Genomic DNA, 6,000 nt, shown 5'->3' with positions numbered 1-6,000 from the left:
GCGGCAGCAACCCAGCGCTATCAACCCCGCAAAGTCTTCCTTCCTTCACCTGTGGGCCTGGGCAAAATGGGGAGAGCTGTCTCACAGACTAGTCAAGCCTGATATAGTCATACTGACAATCATTCCTTACAGACAGTGTCACAGACAATATTCCTGCACACCAGCCTTTCTCTGCGCCCCAGCCTTTCCTGCATCCCAGCCTTTCCCTGCGCCCGAGCCTTCCCTGCGCCCCAGCCTTCCCTGCAAACCAGGCTTTCGTGCACCCCAGCCTTCCCTGCGCCCCAGCCTTTCCTGCACCACAGCCTTCCCTGCACCCCAGCCTTCCCTGCGCCCAGCCTTCCCTGCACGCCAGCCTTCCCTGCGCCCCAGCCTTTCCCTGCGCCCCAGCCTTCCCTGCGTTCCAGCCTTTCCCTGCGCCCCAGCCTTTCCCTGCACCCCAGCCTTCCCTGCGCCCCAGCCTTCCCTACGCCCCAGCCTTCCCTGCGCCCCAGCCTTTCCCTGCACCCCAGCCTTCCCTGCGCCCCAGCCTTTCCTGCACCACAGCCTTCCCTGCACCCCAGCCTTCCCTGCACCCCAGCCTTTCCCTGCACCCCAGCCTTCCCTGCACCCCAGCCTTCCCTGAGCCCCAGCCTTCCCTGCGCCCCAGCCTTTCCCTGCGCCCAGCCTTCCCTGCGCCCCAGCCTTTCCCTGCGCCCCAGCCTTTCCCTGCACCCCAGCCTTCCCTGCAAACCAGGCTTTCCTGCACCTCAGCCTTCCCTGCGCCCCAGCCTTTCCTGCACCACAGCCTTCCCTGCACCCCAGCCTTCCCTGCACCCCAGCCTTCCCTGCGCCCCAGCCTTTCCCTGTGCCCCAGCCTTCCCTGCGCCCCAGCCTTTCCCTGCGCCCCAGCCTTTCCCTGCGCCCCAGCCTTTCCTGCACCACAGCCTTCCCTGCACCCCAGCCTTCCCTGCGCCCCAGCCTTCCCTGCGCCCCAGCCTTTCCCTGCGCCCCAGCCTTCCCTGCGCCCCAGCCTTTCCCTGCGCCCCAGCCTTTCCCTGCGCCCCAGCCTTTCCTGCACCACAGCATTCCCTGCGCCCCAGCCTTCCCTGCACCCCAGCCTTCCCTGCGCCCCAGCCTTTCCCTGCTCCCCAGCCTTTCCAGCACCACAGCATTCCCTGCGCCCCAGCCTTCCCTGCACCCCAGCCTTCCCTGCGCCCCAGCCTTCCCTGCGCCCCAGCCTTTCCCTGCGCCCCAGCCTTCCCTGCGCCCCAGCCTTTCCCTGCGCCCCAGCCTTCCATGCGCCCCAGCCTTCCCTGCGCCCCAGCCTTTCCCTGCGCCCCAGCCTTTCCCTGCGCCCCAGCCTTTCCCTGCGCCCCAGCCTTTCCTGCACCCCAGCCTTTCCCTGCGCCCGAGCCTTCCCTGCGCCCCAGCCTTCCCTGCAAACCAGGCTTTCGTGCACCCCAGCCTTCCCTGCGCCCCAGCCTTTCCTGCACCACAGCCTTCCCTGCACCCCAGCCTTCCCTGCGCCCAGCCTTCCCTGCACCCCAGCCTTCCCTGCACCCCAGCCTTCCCTGCGCCCCAGCCTTTCCCTGCGCCCCAGCCTTTCCCTGCACCCCAGCCTTCCCTGCACGCCAGCCTTCCCTGCGCCCCAGCCTTCCCTGCACCCCAGCCTTCCCTACGCCCCAGCCTTCCCTGCGCCCCAGCCTTTCCCTGCGCCCCAGCCTTCCCTGCGTCCCAGCCTTTCCCTGCGCCCCAGCCTTTCCCTGCACCCCAGCCTTCCCTGCGCCCCAGCCTTCCCTACGCCCCAGCCTTCCCTGCGCCCCAGCCTTCCCTGCGCCCCAGCCTTTCCCTGCACCCCAGCCTTCCCTGCGCCCCAGCCTTTCCTGCACCACAGCCTTCCCTGCACCCCAGCCATCCCTGCACACCAGCCTTTCCCTGCACCCCAGCCTTCCCTGCACCCCAGCCTTCCCTGAGCCCCAGCCTTCCCTGAGCCCCAGCCTTCCCTGCGCCCCAGCCTTTCCCTGCGCCCAGCCTTCCCTGCGCCCCAGCCTTTCCCTGCGCCCCAGCCTTTCCCTGCACCCCAGCCTTCCCTGCAAACCAGGCTTTCCTGCACCTCAGCCTTCCCTGCGCCCCAGCCTTTCCTGCACCACAGCCTTCCCTGCACCCCAGCCTTCCCTGCACCCCAGCCTTCCCTGCGCCCCAGCCTTTCCCTGTGCCCCAGCCTTCCCTGCGCCCCAGCCTTTCCCTGCGCCCCAGCCTTTCCCTGCGCCCCAGCCTTTCCTGCACCACAGCCTTCCCTGCACCCCAGCCTTCCCTGCGCCCCAGCCTTCCCTGCGCCCCAGCCTTTCCCTGCGCCCCAGCCTTCCCTGTGCCCCAGCCTTTCCCTGCGCCCCAGCCTTTCCCTGCGCCCCAGCCTTTCCTGCACCCCAGCCTTTCCCTGCGCCCCAGCCTTCCCTGCACCCCAGCCTTCCCTGCGCCCCAGCCTTTCCCTGCGCCCCAGCCTTTCCTGCACCACAGCATTCCCAGCGCCCCAGCCTTCCCTGCACCCCAGCCTTCCCTGCGCCCCAGCCTTCCCTGCGCCCCAGCCTTCCCTGCGCCCCAGCCTTTCCCTGCGCCCCAGCCTTCCCTGCGCCCCAGCCTTCCCTGCGCCCCAGCCTTTCCCTGCGCCCCAGCCTTCCCTGCGCCCCAGCCTTTCCCTGCGCCCCAGCCTTTCCCTGCGCCCCAGCCTTTCCTGCACCACAGCTTTCCCTGCACCCCAGCCTTCCCTGCACCCCAGCCTTTCCCTGCGCCCCAGCCTTCCCTGCGCCCCAGCCTTCCCTGCGCCCCAGCACTCCCTGCGCCCCAGCCATTCCCTGCGCCCTAGCCTTCCCTGCGCCCCAGCCTTCCCTGCGCCCCAGCACTCCCTGCGCCCCAGCCTTCCCTGCGCCCCAGCACTCCCTGCGCCCCAGCCATTCCCTGCGCCCCAGCCTTCCCTGCACCCCTGCCTTCCCTGCGCCCCAGCACTCCCTGCGCCCCAGCCATTCCCTGCGCCCTAGCCTTCCCTGCACCCCAGGCTTCCCTGCGCCCCAGGCTTCCCTGCGCCCCAGCCTTCCCTGCGCCCCAGCCTTTCCCTGCGCCCCAGCCTTCCCTGCACCCCAGCCTTCCCTGCGCCCCAGCCTTTCCTGCACCCCAGCCTTTCCCTGCGCCCCAGCCTTTCCCTGCACCCCAGCCTTCCCTGCACCCCAGCCTTCCCTGCGCCCCAGCCTTCCCTGCACCCCAGCCTTTCCCTGCACTCCAGCCTTCCCTGCACCCCAGCCTTTCCCTGCGCCCCAGCCTTCCCTGCGCCCCAGCCTTTCCCTGCGCCCCAGCCTTTCCCTGCACCCCAGCCTTCCCTGCAAACCAGGCTTTCCTGCACCCCAGCCTTCCCTGCACCCCAGCCTTTCCTGCACCACAGCCTTCCCTGCACCACAGCCTTCCCTGCACCCCAGCCTTTCCCTGCACCCCAGCCTTCCCTGCACCCCAGCCTTCCCTGTGCCCCAGCCTTCCCTGCGCCCCAGCCTTTCCCTGCACCCCAGCCTTCCCTGCGCCCCAGCCTTCCCTGCACCCCAGCCTTTCCCTGCGCCCCAGCCTTCCCTGCGCCCCAGCCTTTCCCTGCGCCCCAGCCTTTCCCTGCACCCCAGCCTTCCCTGCAAACCAGGCTTTCCTGCACCCCAGCCTTCCCTGCACCCCAGCCTTTCCCTGCACCCCAGCCTTCCCTGCACCCCAGCCTTCCCTGCGCCCCAGCCTTCCCTGCGCCCCAGCCTTTCCCTGCGCCCCAGCCTTTCCTGCGCCCCATCCTTTCCCTGCACCACAGCCTTCCCTGCACCCCAGCCTTTCCCTGCGCCCCAGCCTTTCCCTGCACCCCAGCCTTTCCCTGCACCCCAGCCTTTCCCTGCACTCCAGCCTTTCCCTGCGCCCCAGCCTTCCCTGCACCCCAGCCTTTCCCTGCACCCCAGCCTTCCCTGCACCCCAGCCTTTCCCTGCACTCCAGCCTTTCCCTGCACTCCAGCCTTTCCCTGCGCCCCAGCCTTCCCTGCACCCCAGCCTTCCCTACAACCCAAGCTTCCCTGCAGCCCAGCCTTCCCTGCACCCCAGCCTTCCCTGCACCCCAGCCTTTCCCTGCACCCCAGCCTTCCCTGCACCCCAGCCTTCCCTGCGCCCCAGCCTTCCCTGCGCCCCAGCCTTTCCCTGCGCCCCAGCCTTCACTGCACCCCAGCCTTCCCGGCGCCCCAGCCTTCCCTGCGCCCCAGCCTTCCCTGCGCCCCAGCCTTTCCCTGCGCCCCAGCCTTCACTGCACCCCAGCCTTCCCGGCGCCGCAGCCTTCCCTGCGCCCCAGCCTTTCCCTGCGCCCCAGCCTTTCCCTGCACCCCAGCCTTCCCTGCACCCCAGCCTTCCCTGCACCCCAGCCTTCCCTGCGCCCCAGCCTTCCCTGCGCCCCAGCCTTTCCCTGCGCCCCAGCCTTCACTGCACCCCAGCCTTCCCTGCACCCCAGCCTTCCCTGCGCCCCAGCCTTCCCTGCACCCCAGCCTTTCCCTGCACCCCAGCCTTCCCTGCACCCCAGCCTTCCCTGCGCCCCAGCCTTTCCCTGCGCCCCAGCCTTTCCCTGCGCCCCAGACTATCCTGCGCCCCAGCCTTCCCTACGCCCCAGCCTTTCCCTGCGCCCCAGCCTTCCCCGCGCCCCAGCCTTCCCTGCGCCCCAGCCTTTCCCTGCGCCCCAGCCTTTCCCTGCGCCCCAGCCTTTCCCTGCGCCCCAGCCTTTCCCTGCGCCCCAGCCTTTCCCTGCGCCCTAGCCTTCCCTGCAACCCAGCTTTCCCTGCGCCCCAGCCTTTCCCTGCGCCCCAGCCTTCCCTGCGCCCCAGCCTTCCCTACGCCCCAGCCTTCCCTGCACCCCTGCCTTCCCTGCACTCCAGCCTTTCCCTGCACCCCAGCCTTCCCTGCACCCCAGGCTTCCCTGCACCCCAGCCTTCCCTGCACCCCAGGCTTCCCTGCACCCCAGCCTTCCCTGCACCCCTGCCTTCCCTGCACTCCAGCCTTTCCCTGCACCCCAGCCTTCCCTGCACCCCAGCCTTTCCCTGCACCCCAGCCTTCCCTGCACCCCTGCCTTCCCTGCACTCCAGCCTTTCCCTGCACCCCTGCCTTCCCTGCACTCCAGCCTTTCCCTGCACCCCAGCCTTCCCTGCACCCCTGCCTTCCCTGCACTCCAGCCTTTCCCTGCACCCCAGCCTTCCCTACAACCCCAGCCTTCCCTGCACCCCAGGTTTCCCTGCACCTCAGCCTTTCCCTGCACCCAAGCCTTTCCCTGCACCCCAGGTTTCCCTGCACCCCAGCCTTTCCTGCACCACAGCCTTCCCTGCACCCCAGCCTTCCCTGCGCCCCAGCCTTTCCCTGCGCCCCAGCCTTCACTGCGCCCCAGCCTTTCCCTGCGCCCCAGCCTTTCCCTGCACCCCAGCCTTCCCTGCAAACCAGGCTTTCCTGCACCCCAGCCTTCCCTGCACCCCAGCCTTCCCTGCGCCCTAGCCTTCCCTGCGCCCCAGCCTTTCCCTGCGCCCCAGCCTTTCCCTGCACCCCAGCCTTCCCTGCACCCCAGCCTTCCCTGCGCCCCAGCCTTCCCTGCGCCCCAGCCTTTCCCTGCGCCCCAGCCTTCCCTGCGCCCCAGCCTTCCCTGCACCCCAGCCTTCCCTGCACCCCAGCCTTTCCCTGCGCCCTAGCCTTCCCTGCACCCCAGGCTTCCCTAGACCCCAGCCTTCCCTGCACCCCAGCCTTCCCTGCGCCCCAGCCTTCCCTGCGCCCCAGCCTTCCCTGCACCCTAGCCTTCCCTGCGCCCAAGCACTCCCTGCGCCCCAGCCTTTCCCTGCGCCCCAGGCTTCCCTGCGCCCCAGCCTTCCCTGCGCCCCAGCGTTTCCTGCACCCCAGCCTTTCCCTGCACCCCAGCCTTTCCCTGCACCCAAGCCTTTCCCTGCACCCCAACCTTCCCTGCACCCCAGCCTTCCCTGCGCCCCAGCC

Source organism: Scyliorhinus torazame, chromosome 9 (genome assembly GCF_047496885.1).
Source record: "Scyliorhinus torazame isolate Kashiwa2021f chromosome 9, sScyTor2.1, whole genome shotgun sequence".
In the NCBI taxonomy this organism is placed as follows: domain Eukaryota; kingdom Metazoa; phylum Chordata; class Chondrichthyes; order Carcharhiniformes; family Scyliorhinidae; genus Scyliorhinus; species Scyliorhinus torazame.
This window is presented reverse-complemented; position numbering follows the sequence as displayed.